This window comes from Ambystoma mexicanum, chromosome 4q (genome assembly GCF_040938575.1).
Source record: "Ambystoma mexicanum isolate Mex_15411 chromosome 4q, UKY_AmexF1_1, whole genome shotgun sequence".
In the NCBI taxonomy this organism is placed as follows: domain Eukaryota; kingdom Metazoa; phylum Chordata; class Amphibia; order Caudata; family Ambystomatidae; genus Ambystoma; species Ambystoma mexicanum.
This window is the reverse complement of record NC_090928.1, coordinates 499,190,072-499,211,592: the sequence shown is the minus strand read 5'-3', so window position 1 is coordinate 499,211,592 and position 21,521 is coordinate 499,190,072.

Below are 21,521 nucleotides of genomic sequence, written 5' to 3'. Positions count from 1 at the left end.
TAGACCTCCAGTAATCTATATTATATTAGATTCCCTCCAACAACATGCAAGGAGGGCACACATGCACACACCTGTTTATCACTGCTTATTCTGGGTTTTTATTCTATCTGCATGGGCAAATTGACAAATGTATTACCAAAAAGAATGAATCTCCCCTGTATCCACATAAAAAGTCCCAAATGCAAGAATGACACTAAGCAATTCGTTTTTATATTCTGATTATATTACATGTAAACACAATTCACAATTAGTAGTTCTTACCATGAACATTTCACCATCATCTGTAACAAGAAAAAGAAATAGAGCAAGCGCATCTTTTAAAACATGAGTTTTAACATTTTGGTTATGACAAAGTAAAATACAAGAGATTTCCTTTGCTATCCTGCCTGCCTGACATTATGATTCAGTCATCCATCCGACTGCACACAGTGACCTCACTTAACTATCTGCTTACCAGAAGTATCTGTTTGAAGGTCCCCCACACGATCTTGCCTTTGCTCACCTCAGAATAACAGGCCCAGTCAACAAACTGCTCCTGTAATCTTGAGTGCTTGGAATGCACAGCGAGAAATTCTCCAGCCAGTGCTCAATGATACCAGGCACATCTGTCTTCAGACCCCAGACATCCCAAACTAACTTTCTTTTTCCTCCCTTGTAATCAAGAGACTTTTCCTCCAGCCCCTTTTCACATAGTTTCAGCTGCCGACACTTTCATCCATCATATTAAAAAGGTTTTTTTCAACAGCACTCTTTACTTTTCTAACAAAGGAATCCTTGCTAACTGAGCAACTGTATCAATTATTATTTCCTGCTACGCATGCGTTCTGCTTTCTGCAAACTGAACACAGAAGAGAGAAAAAAAATGCCAGTGCACTTTTAAAAAATAATTATCTTTTCACCTCCTTTTGCACATGAAACTACATTATATTGTTAAGGAAGTTGGAGTTAGTGCTTTAGTAAATGTTAATTAAAGTTAGTCAGTTATATATAAATAATGTAGTGTTCTATGTATGAGGTATTCACGAGAAGAAAATAAATGGTGCACTTTACTCTCTGCAGTTTCACATTGAGCTTTTGCTGTGTTATGAATCCTGTACCTTGCATGCCACCAGCAACATTTTCACATGTTATACTGGCAACATAAAAATGGCTATATGTGTGTGTCACATTATTGCTGGCAACAACAAAAAAAACATGTCATCAGACTTAGTAAAGCGCTATATATATTATAAAGCGCTAAATATATTATGATATATCCCCTCCTTTTCCGACAATTTGGCAATACTCAAATCCACAATTGGAGGAAACCCAAATTGTGCTCCTCTTTTTTTTTCAACATAACAACTCAATAAAATGAACATTTAAATTTAAATTGTTCATAATAAATCTGTGCTAGGTTGCCTGACCTAATCCTTTTACTCTCTAAAAATTGCAATGGTTGATGATTTGTTTCAATGATTACCCTTTCTCCCTGAACAATGGGGTAGAAATGCTGTAACGCCCACACAATGGTCAAAAAGGCCTTTTCACATTCACTGAATTTAATTTCAACTTGAGAAAATGCCTTACTTGCATAAGCAATGGTTTTGTGATACAAATCATGTTTTTGAGATAACACTTCTGACATACAATGTTCAAAGAAACCTATTTCTATAAAGAAATCCCTGTTTTTTATGGGGTATGCTAAACATGGTGCGTTTATGAGACATTCCTTTAATTTAGCAACTGCCTCAGATTGCTCTTTTTCCCATTTCCAGGGCATATTCAGCTTCAATAGTTTAGTTAATGGTTGAGTAATTTCAGCATAATTTTCAATACATTTCCTGTTATATCCCTTCATTCCTAATAAACTTTTTAAACCTTTCACACTTCTAGGATCTTTCAATTTCTGTATGGCCGCCACCTTTTTCTTTTGTGGGTTTAGTCCATGTTCAGTCACTTCATGGCTTAGAAAATTCACCTTTTTCTTGCACCATTGCACTTTCTGTAAAGATACTTTGGCACCCGCCTTTTGCAATTGGCCAAGAACATGTCTAATTTCATCAAAATGGCTTTTTAAGCTTTCATTTTTTATCAGGACATCATCCACATAAACTATAGTTCCTCTTTCCGCTGCATCAGACATAGCCTTTCCCAAAAATATACCAAATTCATTCCCACTATTGATGTACCCGAATGGTGTTCTAGCCCATGCGTATTGCGTCTTATCAAATGAAAATGAAAATAAATTCTGAATATCCTCTGCCAGTGGCACACACCAATATCCAGATGTGAGACGTAATGTAGTAAACTCCTTTGAGCCATGCACCTGAGCAAGGCCTTGATCAATGAATGGCAGTGGCCATCTGGACACTGGCACTCTTTTAATTAACTCTCTCAAGTCTGCACACAGACGCCATTGGCCATTTGGCTTTAACACACCCAAAATAGGAGTGTTGGATGTACTATGAATGGGCCTGATAATTCCCGAGACTCCAAGTTTTTAATTATTTCTGACAATGACTCTAAAAATGCCAGTGGTAATCTATATTGGCACACAAATACTGGATTTCTACCACACCCCTCCGGTAATGTGGCAACATGTAAATTAGTTAGGCCGCAATCATATGCATCTTTAGCAAAAAATCTTTAAATTCCATAAATATTTTCCTCAATTCATTTTTATCTTCATCGCTCTCACATGCATCTGCCAATAGAATCTGCTCCTCCATCATTTTTGAGAATTCTGGGAAATACTCCAGTGGAGGAATCTCTGTGCTTTCTTCGAACTGTGTGGCTGTGTCTCTCTGTAAAGCTGCTACTTTTAAATATTTTGGCATATCAGCCTCCATTTGAATGTGCTAATTTTCTATTTCATTTTCATTTAAGTCAAATACTATACAATTCTCTTGGTGACAGCACACTGTCTCATTTGAATTATAAGAGTGCACAGATTTAATTTTAAAGATCCCTTTGGGCTGAGAATCCAGATATTCTGGCAACACACCCTGTGCATCTACATATCTCTCAGGAATATTTCCAATTACCATGTTATTGAAATCTGCAGTATGATAGGATTTTTGTATGGCCATTCCTAATGACAAATTTTCCTCTAAATGAATATCCTGATGTCCTTTATTATTCACCATAATTTTGACTGTTTCTTCTCCAATATCTATCAATGGGGTGTATTCATAATCCAGGCCTTGTTGCTTCATGGAATCATTTAAGCACACAAATGCAGCAGAATCTTTCATTTGCTGTCCATTCTTGCACTTTAGCCTTATTGCAACCTGCTTGGTGAATGCAGGAATAATGGTATCCTTCCTCACCTGTAATTCAATTGCATATGGGACCAGTTGTGCGCAATGATAAGCCTTTCTTTTGTCTTCAAATTCAGGTGCAGGCCCACCTAGCCGTGACAATATTTTTTGATTAAGGAAATCTAACACCATACACATTCTGTGCATGATATCATTGCCTATGTTAAATGTTAAAGGTATTTGTACCGTGAGCCGTCACCAACAAAGTTGGTCCCCAGGCACTTTGGCGGATCTGCAAATGAGAAGGTGGGATGGGTTAGTAGGTGAAGCGGGAGTAGGATAGTGAGAGGAGTGGTGTTCTGTTGGCAGCTTCAACTCGGTATACACCGGGTGCTGAGCTTCGGTGCGAGTATAGGATCGATGTCAGTCCTCATATGCTGTTGGTGTTGCTTATGTGTTGGTTCGGTGTTGTGAAGTGCGTGCAGGTTGTTGTGCGAGAGATGGTTGTGTGAGATGTTTGAGTGAGATTAAAAATCTGTAAAAATCATGTAAAAATCATTTTGTGTTCCACTCACTATCCACACATTATGGTAAATTGTTTTCTGCCCAATGTTAATCTTCAGCATGCATCTCCCTGCAATTCGGTTTTCAAAGTCTGGATTGTCCAAACCAGAGACATATTGGAAAGTTTTCGGGGCTCAAGGAGAACCCCACTCCACTTTATGATCAAGCACCAAAAGGTAAATAATGAGTACACACTCAAAAGTACTTAGATTTGGAAAGTGTATTAAAAAAATGCCCTACGGAAGACACGTGTTTCGGCGAATCCATCGCCTTTTTCAATCAGGGCTAAAGCAAATTGACACAAACATGTCACAAAAATAATAGACAAAATGCAGTTCATGAATACAGGTGAGGTAATATGCAGTTGGTAAAACGATATAAAAACAAAATTGAAAATGGTAAAGCACAGAGAAACAGGGGAGGGGAAGAGGGGAGTATTAATAGGAGCAGTGGAGGTAACATCAGAAAAGAAAAGAAAAGAAAAGCATAGTATTAATTGTTATATGTATACAGATTCAGCTTGATTTTAAATAAAGGTTTAAAACAAATGGAGTTGTTCTTTAAGTAAGACTGAATTCTTACCCAATAAGTGAAAGCTATTAAAAATGCACAAATTAGTGTGATGTATTCATTTGGGTATTGTGTAAGGTTAGTCCGTTGGTGGCGATGACTGCGTGACATAGGTAAATTACATGTTATGCGTTCCGAGATTCGGATTTCTGTACCTACCGGAGTAGGGGGTTTCCACTTCGTTACTCGACTGATCAGCTGCCACTTTTCCAACAGCGCAGGACACGGATGGTTGATATTTAAGAAAAAAAACAATCCACTGTACTACCAGAGACATATTGGTTTTTAATTCTAAATTTTGGGATTTCCTCCCTCTCCATTATTTTCTGCAGTAATTTCTCATTAATAAAGCTCCTTTCCTGTTCAAGCGCTAAGGTAGCTTTCATCACTTTAGAATGGTCATTTATACCAATGTGAACCCATGGTTGCTCATCTTCCATGTGTATTTCAGCAAGAGTGGTAATGTGTTTTTCTGTGTCTGTTTTAAGAGTAGTATTCTGTTTGCATTTCTTCTCTTTTAAATAGAAGCGCAATGTGTGCTCATCTATTTCAGTTTGCCATTTCTTCCTAGGATCTAAATAAATCTGCACAGATTGTCTTTCTTTTTCACTTTGCATTTTATCTTGACACATCAAAATGACAGTAACGCTAGGTACACAGCTATTCTGGATGTATATCTCCACTGCATCATTCGTTTTGGCAACGGTATGGCATTAGTTTATACTGCTGTTTGGTGATTTTATTTTCTTAGGTCTCAATGGTTTCTTGGTTAAGGACCACAGTACTCCATTCACCCCATCTATGAGAGGAGACAATCTTTTCAACAATCTGTTGCCATTCGGAATGGAATTTCACAAATGGAGGTGATTCATACTTCCTGTTTCATTCTGTGTTTTCCTATCTTTATGTCAACTTCAGTAACACCTATAATAGGCACCTCCTCACCATTTAAATTATGTACTGGGTCTTCACTCTGCCGCATTGTGTTCTGATTCTGTGGAGATCTCCCTTCATTGATACTTTTTATTAATTCTTTGGACATAATTGTGGCCTGAACCCGGTGTCAATCATCGCAAATGTATTGAATTTCTTTTCCACAGCGATAGGAGCATAATACCTGTCTTCAACTTCCTCTTATACAAACAGAAAGTGCAAATTCTTACTGATTTCAGGACTCACCTTTCTCAGTCCTTTTTCACTTTTGGCTAAGCACATTGGAAAATGGAAAGACATTTTTCCCTCCTTTCGGTCCATTTCTGTGTGAGAGATTTTATTAATTTCCCCATGTTCAGAGGTCTTTTGGAGTGTGGCCACTTTTAGCCCTTCCATCCAGGGATCATCAGAGTTCACACTACAATCCTCCAACTGAACATGTGTAAAAACATCACTTGATAATTTGCCATTTTCTAATGCTGTGCATTTGTGGTTATTTGGTATGGTACCAGTCTTTTTAACTTCTTCAAAAATCTGTGGCTCAAAGAACTCTTCAGGTGATTGATCTGTACCCTCCTTTTGAGTATTTATTCTTCATGCCTGTGTTTGGTTGGTGTTTTCATTGTCCAGGGAAAGCGTTCTAGCATCCCCACCTACTCCCTGTTCAATTGTATTACCCATGCATGAGTTGTCTTTCTTAAATCTGTCCCTCTGTTCTTTTGGAATCTCTTGTCTTCCTTTTTCATTTATGCAAATCTCCAATGTTTGATTTAACTCTAAGTTAAACCGAACTTCTTTTTTAGATGTATTTGCACTTTCTGTCACTTGTTCATTTGTCGGTATTTTCCTTTTAAAATCATTAAGCAGCTCAGAGTCATTATGCAAAATCAAATTAGGGCAATCTGTCTTTTTAGCATTGCAGGTATCATTAATAGTTAGTCACTTATTGTCAGAAACCACCCGGTCATTGTTATGGCCTTCTGCCCCCGCCTTTGTACAGAGCTTTCCTATTTGCTCAGCCAACATTTTCACTTGGGCCTCGAGACACTGGAATCTTTGCATCTCCCTAGAATCTTCTCTCTGTGGCCTAGTTCGATATTGGTTGTTTTCCTCCTGATTGAATCTATTCTGATATCTTTTAGGGGAATGATTTCTATTGGGATTGCTTCTGACCTCTTGATTCATATGTGGAGGGGAACGGGGTGCACCCATCCTTTGGTTGTAGTCCCCTGGTGGTGGTGATTCATTGTATTGACGTGGAGCATAATTCATATCCTGCCTGCTGTCCTGTCTCTCATTTTGTGAATATTGTCCCCTATTCTGATTCCCATTTTTGGTAAATCGATCCACATATTGGGGTCTATCCTGATTACCATATATCATGGTATTAGGATCAATCTGCTTTGTGTCCCCAATGTCTGGTAGGGACTACTATTTCTTTGATCCTGGCTTTGCCTCTGGTTATTGTTCATACCTGACATAGCAGGCTGATATTCTGCTCGGGGTCTATCTCCTAAGTACCTAGGGCTAATATAGCTCTTCCTATTACTAGGATCATGTGATTGAAACATTGGTGCAGGGAGTGACGACCGCTGTTGATTACCCCTTTGTTCAGGTGCCACATTATTTTTACCTGGACTTTGAGCAGACTCAAGAGACATTTTGGCTGACCTGATCTCCATCACTGTTGCTGAGGGTTCTTTAGATTTTGGTCTAGTGTCTACCCTGACAATAGAGTACTTCATATAATTTTGTACTTTGGTGTACAATCCTTTCAAGGGACTTGTCACGGTCCAATTCACGGACTAACTGTGGTATGGTGTCTTTCTGTAGCCCATAGAAGTATGCAGTTTGAAACTCATTGGAATTGGGGTCAAAAGATACATCAAAGCGAGAAAAAGCTCTTTTGAAGTCTTGCAAAAACTGGCGAGGTAACGTGTTAGGCCCAGCCGTAATCGTGTATGCAACCGTTTTGCCTCTTGCAATGATTGGAAATGACGTCTAATCTCTTTTTCAAACTCTGCCCATGTCATGTTCTGCTGTTCATTTAACCTTCTAATGATACTGGCATACTGGGGGCATCTAGAGTTAAGTGAAAGTATTGCCTGTATTGTTCCTTAGGTATCTGGTGGGCTTTGAATATATCATGCACCGCTTCTAAGTGGTCAACTATACAGCACTCCCCTCCTTTTTAAATGGTTTGATCAGAGCCTTGATTGATTTCATTATTTTTATGGGGCTACTCGTTGCTATGCATGGAATTGCACTACTTTGTGATTCAACCCTGGTGTCAGATGTATGAGGTGGCGGCCCCCAATGGGTGTATCAAATCCCCCAAGAGCACTGCAACCAAGTTCATTCACTGGCCCAGCCACTGGGGCACTAGTTCTCTGTGTAGAAATAGGATTCACCTCAACTCCATTGAATGTGGTGCCCTGTCGTCTATCCTGGGACCTGGAAATGCATATTTGGTGTTCCAAATCCTTGCACTTTTTAAGGAGCCTATCTGCTTACACAAATAGTTGTTTTCATCACTCTTCTTATTAATTACCTCCTGCATATCGCCCATTTGCATTTGGCATTCATTGAATTCTTTGTTTCTCTTGTCTCTTTCTTGAAACATTTTAACCATTTCCTGTTCATCATTTAGGAGATGGCTTTCTTTCTCAAAATGTTCTTTTTGCAAAATCTGCATTTCCAAAACAACCTCATCTTTATCTTATCTAATGTGATCTACCAACGCTTTCAAGTGTTTCAATTCTTGTTCACTATCCTCAAACTGCTTCTTGCTTTGAGACAATTGAGTGTCGATATGACTATATTTTGACTGCATGTCCTTTTGACATATCTCCAATTCTACTCTTAACTTTTCCTCTTTTTCACTTGCTCCATCCAGATCAGCTCTTAAACTGCTAATCAGCTTGGTATCATTTTCTTGCATTCGCAGGGACCTATTTAGTCTAAACCCTGTCTTGGCACATAGCCGTATCAGACAATCTCTCTCTGCATGTTTATCAGCTGCATTTAGTAGTTTCAAAAGACAGACCTGAATTATGCGGCCTTCTGCAAAAAAGCTGTCTAATGGTTCTTTCTTTAGTTCACCATAGATGCAGTCATGCCATTCTCTGGCATTATCTGATGACCATGTCCCATGTGCATATAGCTTTGCCTCCAGATATTGCACTAGCTCTGGGAATGTGGCCTCCATTTGAGACATTCTGAAATTCACTTTTAGTGTCACACTGCTATCATGAACTAGGTTCCCTCTAATGCATGTATGGTAGTGTGAGACACACTTGCCACGCTCAGTAGGTACTCTACAGCCACTTTCCCAGCCAACGTACCATGTATGTGGGATATTTTGTGTACATTTGGGGTTTGGTAGTATTTTTCTTACAGCCAAAATATGAGTGGTAGTTTGGTAGTAACTTATCCTTGCATTTAGATTGGGTTTGGCTTCATATCATTCTAGTGATCATACCTTGTTATATTATATTGGGGAATACAGTAATATATATATATTTGCAGTATTTTATGGTGGTATGTTGTTTGAGGTATTTAGTGGTGAGCATGGTTTTCTTCCCTACATTATGACCAATCATAAACAAAACCTTCCTTTCTATTAGAATACCTCCCAGTGATCTATAGAGAGCCTTGGACCTATGCATACAATGACATCCAACACTTTTATATAGAGCACCACATACAGTTTATGGCCGATATCACTGGCTTATCTACACCAGCGATCTATGCGCCCATAGGTATTACTGGCTCACAGATCTCCAGTAATCTAGATTCCCTCCAACAACATGCAAGGAGGGCACACACACACACACCTGTTTATCACTGATTATTTTGGGTTGTTATTCTATCTGCATGGGCAAATTGACAAATGTATTACCAAAAAGAATGAATCTCCCCTGTATCCACATATAAAGTCCCAAATGAAAGAATGACACTAAGCAATTTGTTTTTATATTCTGATTATATTACATGTAAACACAATTCACTATCAGTAGTTCTTACCATGAACATTTCACCATCATCTGTAACAAGAGAAAGAAATAGAGCAAGCACATCTTTTAAAACATCAGTTTTAACATTTTGGCTATGACAAAGTAAAATTCAAGAAATTTCCTTTGCTATCCTGCCTGCCTGACATTATGACTCAGTCATCCATCCGACTGCACACAGTGACCTGACTTAACTATCTGCTTACCAGAAGTATCTGTTTGAAGCTCCCCCACACGATCTTGCTTTGCTCGCCTCACAAAAACAGGCCCAGTCAACAAACTGCTCCTGTAATCTTGTGTGCTTGGAATGAGCGGCGAGAAATTCTCCAGCCAGAACTCAATGATACCAGGCACATCTGTCTTCAGAGCCCAGTCATCCTGAACTAACTTTCTTTTTCCTCCCTTGTCATCAAGAGACTTTTCCTCCAGCCCCTTTTTACGTTGTTTCATCTGCCGACACTTTCCTCCAATCATATTAAAAAGGATTGTTTCAACAGCACTCTTTACTTTTCTAACAAAGGAATCCTTGCTCACCGAGCAACTGTATCAATTATTATTTCCTGCTACGCATGCGTTCTGCTTTCTGCAAACTGAACACAGAAGAGAGAAAAAAAAGTCAGTGCACTTTTTAAAACAAATTATCTTTTCACCTAATTTTGCACATGAAACTACATTATAGTGTTAAGGAAGTTAGAGTTAGTGTGTTAGTAAATGTTAATTAAAGTTAGTCAGTTATATATAAATAATGTAGTCTTCTATGTATGAGGTATTCCCGAGAAGAAAATAAATGGTGCACTTTACTCTCTGCAGTTTCACATTGAGCCTTTGCTGCGTTATGAATCCTGTACCTTGCATTCCACCAGCAACATATTCACATGTTATATTGGGAACATAAAAATGTCTGTATGTGTGTGTCACATTATTGATGGCAACAACAACAAAAAAATGTCATCACACTTAGTAAAGCGCTATATATATTATAAAGCACTATATATATACTACACCTCGAAATGTTTGATCTGCCAGAAGTTGTCGAGGAGAAGGACTGTATAAGGTATGTTCAAAATCTGATACTATATCTGATGTATATATATATATATATATATATATATATATATATTTATATATATATATATATATATATATATATATTTTTTTTATTGGGGTATTTATACAGAATAAATACAGAATAATTCTTCCAAAAGAACATAAGTAATTTGTTTTGGGATGCAACAAGGTGCTTTACAAGTCATGAAGGAAAGACATGTAGAGGGAACCAGTGATATAGGTGCACAGAGAGCTAACACCTGGGAGGGAAGGGCAGTCAATGTGGCTGCACAGGATCTACAAGCAAACAGGAGAGGAAACAGCGGGTATGAGATCACCCAGTCACAGGTTAGTGCAAAGCTACGTCTTTAATGATATATGAAAGTGAACAATCTTGCCATTGTCAAAAGCCCTGAGGAAAGATGTAGCCAAAACAGAACGACCTTGATATTACTCTTGCATCTGTATTAAATGCAGATGAGTTGCAAGCAGCTTTACTCCACTTCCACATAGCTTAATCCCTCCAATCTGCTGTCAGAATGGCTGTGCTGTGCATAACCTACTTGACAGTTTGTCTGCAATGGATGTAATATAAGAGCACATGGATTAGAATGGGATGCATCTGGAAGGTACATGCATTGCAATGGAGTTGGTTCGGGTGGAAATGTATCAAACAGTGGAGCAGATGCAGCAAAAACAGTGGGCAACTAACAAGCCTTGTTGGAGGAAGCATATGAGGCTGCAGAAAGGGGCTGCAGAAGTAGGTATGGGGGGCCACATCTGCTAGAGCTGATGAAGTCCAGCACTTATGACCCAGGAGGCAGCCCAGGCAATCACAATGCAACATACAGACAATTCTGCATTTGCACCCGGGGAAGGGTGCTCAGGCAATCAGGGGGCTGGCACAGCGAGCAAGAATACACATTCTCCACCTGCTGTTTCCAGTCACCCGAGGCCCTTACCCGGGTGGTGCCGTCTATTTTTGTTTGTTTTTTTAATGTGGAGAGGCACCACAGAGCCTTGTCATTGCTATGGAAACCCAAAACATTTATTGCTAATAACTTTCGACTCGTATGACAGATTTGGCTGAAATTTTGCAAAGTACAAAATGCTGTTTTGGACTAGTTCCCATTGATTTTCCCATAGAGAAAAAGTAAAATGTTTGTTCAATTGCACAGCCAAAACCGCTGGACGGAATTGGACCAGGCACAAAACAACTTGGGCACAAAGCATTAACTTGATTTCCAGGAGGGTTCTGGGGTTATTGCATCCACTAGTTATTAGAATATTTGACAGAGAAGGATGAACCCCCTTCTCCCAAAATTATAGCTATATCTCCCAAGGTGCGTTGCAGCAGAGATGCTGAGAGGCATTTCAGTGAGAAAAAGCAGACATTTTCCTCCAAAGTTATATTGCTAATAACGTTTGACTTTCGGTATGGATGTGGATGGAATGTTAGAAACAAGATGTTTGTCAACGGCTGAGTGATCTGCAAATTATGGGAACAGAACGTTATAAAATGAAAAAGTTATTAAAAAAACAACACACCACACAACAGTTTCACAGTTTTCACCCGATTCATTTTCCCAAAGTGCAGTTTTTGAAATTGCATAACGCGAGAACCGCTGGTCACATTTAGCTCAAATGAGAAACCACTTGGGCACAAAGCATGGGCTTAACTTTCTTGACTGGTTTGGGGTAAATCCATTCAGTAGTTTCGAAAATGTGCAAGAGAGAACAGGGTGCCCCTTGCTCCTTAAAACCTTTTGGCCATGGTGCTTTTTACAGCAGAGAGGCTGAGCGAGGCTAGTAACATTTGTCTTGCTTGATGGATTTGGATGACATTTTCCAAACAAAAGGTTTTTCAATAGCCCCAGTGAACTGGAAATATTGGGAGCAATTCATTAGAAAAGGAAAATGTTATTAAGAAAACATAAAAACACAATTTTCAGCCTACTCGCATTCACATTCCCATGTAGGAAAAGTGACGTTTTTGAAAAGCCGTAGCATGACCACCACTTGGCATCAACTTTTGGTTTTGCTTTAGTCACCCCAAGTGGGACGGGTATGCCCAGACATAGGTTACGAGCCTGATGGCCCTAGAGACCCAAGCTAATCCTCACTGATGATGCTCAACAATGCTGTAGCATGTCTGGGGATGCTTTTGGTCTCTTGCAGAAGAGATGTGACTTTGCAGTTTGGGCTGGATTGCCCCTTTTGGGGTGGGTCCAAGCCTGATTTGCCGGTGGTCTTTCCATTTCTGACTTAGCAGGCTGAAAAAGGATGGTCTGAAGAGTTGCCCAGAACTGGACCCATGCTTATGATTTGTTCTAAATATTCCAGCCATCATATTTTGGTTTTGCCTTATTACAGATAATTTCAACACTCACAGCAGAGCATTTTTAGCAATGTGCCAGTGACAACTGCTGTCTAATGTCTGCTTCATGCTACAACCTTACAAGAGGCCACCCCATGGGTTAGTCATCACAATGCATCCCTGAGTGAGGTTCTCCCTCTGATATGCCTGCTTGAGGTCAACTTGACCAACAAGACAAGGGCTCCTGCCTTGTTCCCATGGGATAATCCTAAATATGGAAGGCGACATGCAGAAAAAACACATTTGTGGACCAAATTGGTGTGAACCCTTAAATTCTGGGATTATCACGAAATCCAGGGGTTCTACCCACCTTGAAATTCCCTAAAAGCTGGACCCCTGGCTGCCCCTGTCTCTGCCCCCACCCTCTCCGATTCTAGCAAGATTTCCTCAAAATTGGGGGGTTCACCCTCCTGAGACCCTCTCTGCTACCCCTCCTCCTCCCTTTCCCACCCACAACATATGCCCTCAACTCCACCACAGACACACTGACACACACACATACAAACACGCAATGATAATCACACGTACCTGCTCCCCATACACTCCCTTCCACACCACAAACATCCTCCTTCATCATCCACACAGACACACAAACATACAGACCCGCACAGACAGACACACCCTCACACTCATTCACTTACCTGGTACTCTTGCGACTTCCCTCTTCCGACCCGGGTGCACCTATCACGCACTGCGCACACTTGTACATGGACAGCTGAATGGCTGGTTTAAATTAGAAAAACGACTTGTGGCTTGTTTTTGTGCACACAGCAGGTGGGCGACACTTTGGATCTAGAAGACCTTATTCAGATAGGATCTTCTGGCTTGTCCTGGCTCAAGTTCTCTGGATTGTGCTTTGGACCTAGATGTTGGACCTCTGTGGACTGGATTTTCTGGTCTTTTCCTCGATCGTGCCTCCTTGAGCATTCTGATGGATTACCCTAGGTTACCTTTTCCTTTTGCCTCTTTATGTAGCATTTACCTTTGTTCTGTCGGCGTTAGACACCTCTGGACTTAAGTTTATTTTCTTTTTGCTTCCGGTTCCATACCTCGCAAACAGACTTGGTTTAGATGAATTTCTGCTCTATGGACTCAACCATTTTTCTGCTGATTATTGCACTACACGTAGGTTCGCCACTCATCCTTTTCTTCTTTAAGGTAGGATAAGGGGAAACTCGGAATTGTCGTCGGGGTGAGAGAGGGAGTTGTTCCCCACATAAGTAACTCTGTCCTTTTTTACTATGCAGAATAGGAGAAGCAGTGTTTTCGCACAACCACAAGCTCCTCCCCCCTGCAGTGGTAATGTTGCTGTTAATGGGAATGCGGGCCAGAGGAAAGTTTACCATTCCTCTGAGCTTTCAGCATACCGTGACACAGACACGGAAAAGTGAAGTAAGGTGATTTTTGGTGAGTGTGATTGGGAAATAGATAGCTGTAATACTTACTGGGAACCTTTGGTCAGTTGCTTTCTTACAAATGTCATTGCTATTGTGCAAGTAATGTTTTTTGATCCTTGTCATTTCTTATCATGAATTCACCACTTGCCAAAAAACGATTGCAACTTTTTGTTTCCGACCTACACTTTTGCCGATTTCATTTTACTGATTTTTCCACTTTTTTTAACTGCAAAATGTGAGGGCAGACCCATAGGCGCCATTTAGGGGTCACCATACCCCTGTGGTCTCCCATGCTATTCCTAAAAAAAATAAATGTTAAAAGGTTTTTGGGGGTGTTTAATTGCGGCTCATGGGCTGTGGCCAGCAGCATGTGGTTTTTTGTTTCTGGAGTGGCTGGTTTTCTAATAGCTATAGCGGTAAAATAGGTCAGTGGGTTGAGCACTGGCTGCTGCAATGTGTGTATGATCTGCGGGTTTCAGGTTCGACTCCCAGCAAGGTCAACTCAGCCTTTCATCCTGCTGAGGTTGATAAATGAGTACCAACACAGGTTGGGTTATATTGTATGCATATTTGTTCTATATGAAGCGCTTAAACGTAACTACTATATAATAATACATCATTATCGTTTGGCCTTGGACGTCTACTTGCATTCACAGTGATTTGGTAAATATGGGCATATACGCACTGATATTAACTATGCATATGAGGTTACATTCTTGTATGAAATGTATATCAGTTTACAGTGATTTAGTAACCATATTTTTCATAGTGTACTTAGAAACAATGCTATGTGATGCCACTTCCTGTTTTGTTGAGGGGTGAAAGGTCGTGTCCCATTGCTTCCCGTAATGTCACTTGGGGTGGGGTGAAATGACATCACTACCTGTGATGTCATTCGACGTCAAGGGTTGTGTGATGTCACTTCCGCTACCCTGGCATTTTGCTGAAATGACATACCTGGGCAGACCACCGCACACCCCTCCTTACTACCGCCACCCTCCTCCCTCCACCCACATATACCTTACACCTACTTACCATCTGCATTTTGTGGCAAAACAGTGGAAACAAATCAGTAAAAAGAAATTCACTGAAAGTGTAGGTCGGCATATGTGGGCTATACAGCGCAGCCAGCCATTAAGGTTCTCAGGTTCCCCCACAGGGTGCAGGCACCCTTCAAGGCTCTCTGGTTCTTTCACAGGGTTCAACCACCTACTATAGAGCTCATTATTTTTTACCAGGAGCTTTTGCCGACTGGGCACCTCAAGCTCTCCCACAGGCCATTTGCTAAAGTTCTCCAGCTCTCCCACAGCAGACCGTTGCCGATCCTGTGGGTGGAAAGTCTTCCTGTGAGACCAGTCTATCCCTATGACTGTCTCAGACTTTCCACCTTCAACAACGCCCTACAGGAGGGAAGGGTGGTGGAGCTCCATGAGCCTCCTTAAGTTGCTTTTCACCACTACATGATCAAGATTCCCCTGGCTAATGGTCTACCAGCAATAGGGAGTAGGTGCCTTCATGCCTTATAATGTAGTATAGGGTATCCAGCCTAATATCGTATGCTGCTAGTGGTGCACCACTCCGGATTTTCTAGAAAAAGGGTACAGCCTCTGGGCACAATTTCCAGTGCCACTGGCACCAATTTGACATACTTGACTGGGGCAAGTGTTTTGGCACAGCATGCCCAATGTTGCCAGCATGCTGCAGCAGGGCCTTAGCAAGTGGTCGGTCCCCCACCTTCCTCCACCCCACCACTCAAGGGGGAGGCCATTTTTGCCATGTAGACTTTCTTCTGCCACCATCGAAGGAGGATCCTCAAAGCCGTTGTCCCTAGGGTACAGCTCCTACCTCAACCTTCTGCCCCACTTCAACCCCTCAACACAGCCCTCCACTATGCATAATACTTCAGATTCTTTCCCTCTGTCAGTTTTCCTGGGTTAAAATGCCAACTAGTCCCGGAACCAGCACCATGTGCGCTATAAAGGGGCTAGAGGGCTGTGTTCCATGGGCTCCTCCCTTGCCTGGCTTGGCTTTTCCACCAAGAAATATGCAGGAAGAGTCTTCTCAACCACCTCCTCTACCTGCTACCCATCTTCCTCCTTCATGTATGCCCACCACCTCCTCTGGCAACTCCACAGGTTGGACCTCACCATGAACCACCTCCTGGTGGAAGTCCTCTCATCCTTAACAGCACCCTTGCCATTCCTCTCAATGCCCCTTCCACCCACCACATGAATTTCAGCCTTCAGGAGTACTTTTCAAGTCCCATATTTTAATTTCATATTGTGTTGGTATATTGGATTTTATCTATGTTTAATCTAAGTAAGTAGGTAATGCATGATAATCCAATTTAAGTTTATAAATTGTATTGATTTTATATGTATTTGTTGCTATTTGCTCTTTGATGGTTTGCAACCAGTTTTATAATGTCGTCATTCTGTGGTAAAATATCGTCTTATAGTGTGAGCAGAGGCATCACGAAGGGTGTTGTACAGTGGCAATGCGTGTATATATATATATATATATATATATATATATATATATATATATATTACATGGCCACTACCGTGGTTAAGTTGCTGTTTCCATAGGAAGAGCACTTTTTGGGTGGCTTATAACTTCGCTCTCCCTGGACGGATCCTCACCAGACTTTGCATAATAAGTATTTGGGTCACTCTGAATCTTTTTGCAAAGTTTGGTGAGGATTCGTCCAGGGGGGGCAAAGTTATAGGGGGGGTCCCAAAACATTTTTTTTCCCATAGACTGAATGGCAAAAAATTTTTGCTCGCGCCTACAGCCCAAACCGCTGGACGGATTTCCACCAAATTTGGACCAGGAGCAGCGGCTTGGTCCCGAAAGCATGCTTTTGCAAATTTGGTGAAAATCCGTCCAGTAGTTTTTTTTAAAATGACCAAAAAGTAGGTAAAAAAAAATTAGTGATATCTGTGTTCGGTTCGCGGACACACTTCCCTGTTCGCTCCGCGGACAGTGTCCTGATTGGCCAATCGTCTTGCGTGATGTTCGCGGACATGCAACGTGTTCGCTGATTGGACGGCGTGGAGCGTGAAGCGCGTCAGATTTTTCGGTAGCGCCCGCCATCTTGGATTCGCGGACGTCCGCGGACAGCGCAGTGAAACTTTGTTCAAAATGTGTATTTAGTAGAGTGTGTTGGTGTGTAGGAGTGTTTGGGGAGGGTGGGAGTGTATGAGATAGAATGAAAGTTGTGTATTTTATGTTTTAGACGTTCTTTTTGTGTACGATTTGTTTGCGGACATCACGGGTGTTCTGAAATGTTCTTAATAAACTGACTGGGGGGTGTTCTAAGGACTCAATATGTGTCCGTTTTGTTCGCAAGCAAAGTGAAACTGTTCTAAGAACACTCGCGGTGTCCGGGAGTGTTTGTAGGGGGTGTCCTGAGGACGCTGTCCGTATTGTTCTCTGTCAAGTTGAATGTGTTCTAAGAACACCCGCGGTGTCCTGAAATGTTCGCAAATAAACAAAATGGGGGTGTTCTGAAGACGCTTCTAAGAACACTCGCGGTGTCCGGGGAGTGTTCATAGGGGGTGTCCTGAGGACGCTGTCCGTATTGTTCTCTGTCAAGTTGAATGTGTCCTAAGAACACTCGCGGAGTCCTGAAATGTTCGCAAATGAACAAAATGGGGGTGTTCTGAAGACGCTTCTAAGAACACTCGCGGTGTCCGGGGAGTGTTCATAGGTGGTGTCCTGAGGACGCTGTCCGTATTGTTCTCTGTCAAGTTGAATGTGTCATAAGAACACTCGCGGTGTCCTGAAATGTTCGCAAATAAACAAGATGGTGGTGTTCTGAAGACGCTTCTAAGAACACTCCCGGTGTCCTGGAATGTTCGTAGGGGGTGTCCTGAGGACGCTGTCCGTATTGTTCTCTGTCAAGTTGAATGTGTTCTAAGAACACCCGCGGTGTCCTGAAATGTTCGCAAATGAACAAAATGGCGGTGTTCTGAAGACGCTTCTAAGAACACTCGCGGTGTCCGGGGAGTGTTCGTAGGGGGTGTCCTGAGGATGCTGTCCGTATTGTTCTCTGTCAAGTTGAATGTGTTCTAAGAACACTAGCGGTGTCCTGAAATGTTCGCAAATAAACAAGATGGTGGTGTTCTGAAGACGTTTCTAAGAACACTCGCGGTGTCCGGGGAGTGTTCGTAGGGGGTGTCCTGAGGACGCTGTCCGTATTGTTCTCTGTCAAGTTGAATGTGTCCTAAGAACACTCGCGGTGTCCTGAAATGTTCGCAAATAAACAAGATGGTGGTGTTCTGAAGAAGCTTCTAAGAACACTCGCGGTGTCCGGGGAGTGTTCGTAGGGGGTGTCCTGAGGACGCTGTCCGTATTGTTCTCTGTCAAGTTGAATGTGTTCTAAGAACACCCGCGGTGTCCTGAAATGTTCGCAAATAAACAAAATGGGGGTGTTCTGAAGACGTTTTTGAGAACACTCCCGGTGTCCTGGAATGTTCGTAGGGGGTGTCCTTAGGACGCTGTCCGTATTGTTCATTGTTAAATTGAAAGTGTTCTAAGAACTATCGCGTTGTTCTGAAATGTTCGTAGGGGGTGTCCTGAAAACGGTGTCCGTATTGTTCGCTGGCAAGTTCAAAGTGTTCTAAGAACACTCACATTGTTCGCGGTCATTAAAAGTTTCCCATAGATCATAGATGAAATGTTTGACTCTATGGATGTGATATGCTGCGGTGGTTGTTGCCAGGGCATAGAGTCTTGGGTGCATGGCCATTTGGCCATGCACCCAAGACTCTATGCCCTGGCAACAACCACCGCAGCATATCACATTCATATTTGCTTATAACTTTGGGTGAAAAACAAATGTATGGTTCTCTGTCAAGTTGAATGTGTCCTAAGAACACTCACGGTGTCCTGAAATGTTCGCAAATAAACAAGATGGTGGTGTTCTGAAGACGCTTCTAAGAACACTCGCGGTGTCCGGGGAGTGTTTGTAGGGGGTGTCCTGAGGACGCTGTCCGTATTGTTCTCTGTCAAGTTGAATGTGTCCTAAGAACACTCGCGGTGTCCTGAAATGTTTGCAAATAAACAAGATGGTGGTGTTCTGAAGAAGCTTCTAAGAACACTCCCGGTGTCCTGGAATGTTCGTAGGGGGTGTCCTGAGGACGCTGTCCGTATTGTTCTCTGTCAAGTTGAATGTGTCCTAAGAAGCTCGCGGTGTCCTGAAATGTTCGCAAATAAACTAGATGGTGGTGTTCTGAAGACGCTTCTAAGAACACTCGCGGTGTCCGGGGAGTGTTCGTAGGGGGTGTCCTGAGGACGCTGTCCGTATTGTTCTCTGTCAAGTTGAATGTCTTCTAAGAACACCCGCGGTGTCCTGAAATGTTCCCAAATAAACAAAATGGGGGTGTTCTGAAGACGTTTTTGAGAACACTTCCGGTGTCCTGGAATGTTCGTAGGGGGTGTCCTTAGGACGCTGTCCGTATTGTTCGTTGTTAAGTTGAAAGTGTTCTAAGAACTATCGTGTTGTTCTGAAATGTTCATAAGGGGTGTCCTGAAAACGGTGTCCGTATTGTTCGCTGGCAAGTTCAAAGTGTTCTAAGAACACTCACATTGTTCGCGGACATTAAAAGTTTCCCATAGATCATAGTTGAAATGTTTGACTCTATGGCCATGCACCCAAGACTGTATGCCCTGGCAACAACCACCGCAGCATATCACATTCATATTTGCCTATAACTTTGGGTGAAAAACAAATGTATAAGAAACAAAGGTATTAGATACTATGGATGTGATATGCTGCTATGGTTGTCCTTATTATTGTATACTTACTGTTTGGTCTAGTAATGGGAGTCCATGTTTTTCTTCTTCATTTCTGTGATAAAAGAAAATAGCATGTTAGTATTAGTATTTTGTAATGACTTATTACATTGTATAAGCAATATACTTTTATTTTTTTTCGACCCTCATATTTAGTAGAGTACAAATCAGAGTACTGTGCAATTTGCTCAGTTTCTGTATTTGTTGCTAAAATCATTGGGTCTGTGGGAGAAATAAAAAATCCATGTTGGATTAAAAAAAAACTTTTTCTGTTATGCTACAGTTTGTTTGTTTGTTTGTTTGTTTTCAGTGTTCACTTGTTGTTTCTGGCTAATGCTTTATACTTTGCTTTGTTGTATTTTTTTTGGAGCAGTAAGAGATTCTTCATTTGTTTTGATATTATAGAATTTTGGAGCAGTTAGATACCAATTGGCGTATTCTAACTGTCTATTTTTTTAATATATTTTAGTGGTTTTGATTTATCTATTTGGATATTGTTAAATTTTGGGACAGTTAGATACCAATTGGCGTATTCTAACTGTGTATTGTTTGGTCTAATTTAGTGGTATTCATTTATCTGATTAGTTGTTGTAGAATCTTTGAGTAGTTAGATAGCTTTTGGAGTATTCTAACAGTTTATATTTTTTTAACACAAATTTACTTAAAGGTTTAAATACAGTTTATTTATCAAATTTGGTTTTAAGAACATCAAATAAGCGTTTGTAAGATTTGCTGGTAATCTCTGCTTTAGAGTAATGGTACTATCATTACATTCAAACCATCCACATTTCTTTTTATATATGCCGTGTAGTGCCCTGAATTGGTTGTGGCTCCTGCGTAGTAGATTATACCTATTGTTGTGAAGGTTTTCTTACCAAGTGATATTTGACTATGTGTGAATCCAGTCAGCTTGCAGTTGTTTTTGGTACCATCTGCATTGTAACGTAGAAGCATTAGTATTACGTATTTACTATGTGTTTGTATTACTAACGTGGAGCGATTATCTGAATTGCAGGTAGAGCATAATCTACCATGGTTTGCATTTTGTACAAGTTGCTGAAATGGAATGGATTCACAATTTGGTATTGATATATATATGAAGCGTTCATTGGGAATTTCTTCTTGTGTCACATTGTTGCACAGAGTGCATGTATGTTTCCACATGTATGAAATCTGGAAGATTTCCTTTATAGGTATGTTTTTGTTTTCCAGTACTTGTAGTAAGTACATTAAACATTCTTGTGGATCTTCCTGTGAGTTTATAGTGAATTTCACCATTCCAGCACAGTAGTCCAATTGTTGCCTTATTCCATAAACACTATATGTGTTGTCAGGATTGTTTTTGCGTTTCTATGAAGTACTAACATTTGCACACACAATGGGTCTCTAAAGTGTAAGTAAATGTTGTCAACAATTGGTGGTAATTGAAATAGAATATTCATTGCTACATTTGCACAGCAACTTACACCAACTATATTTGAGAATTTAAATGGTCCAGGTAGTTCTGTATCTAACTGCTTTTTTTGGAGTTTGTCTTCCTTCTTTAAAGAAGTACCTGGTTTACTTTCTCTAATTGATT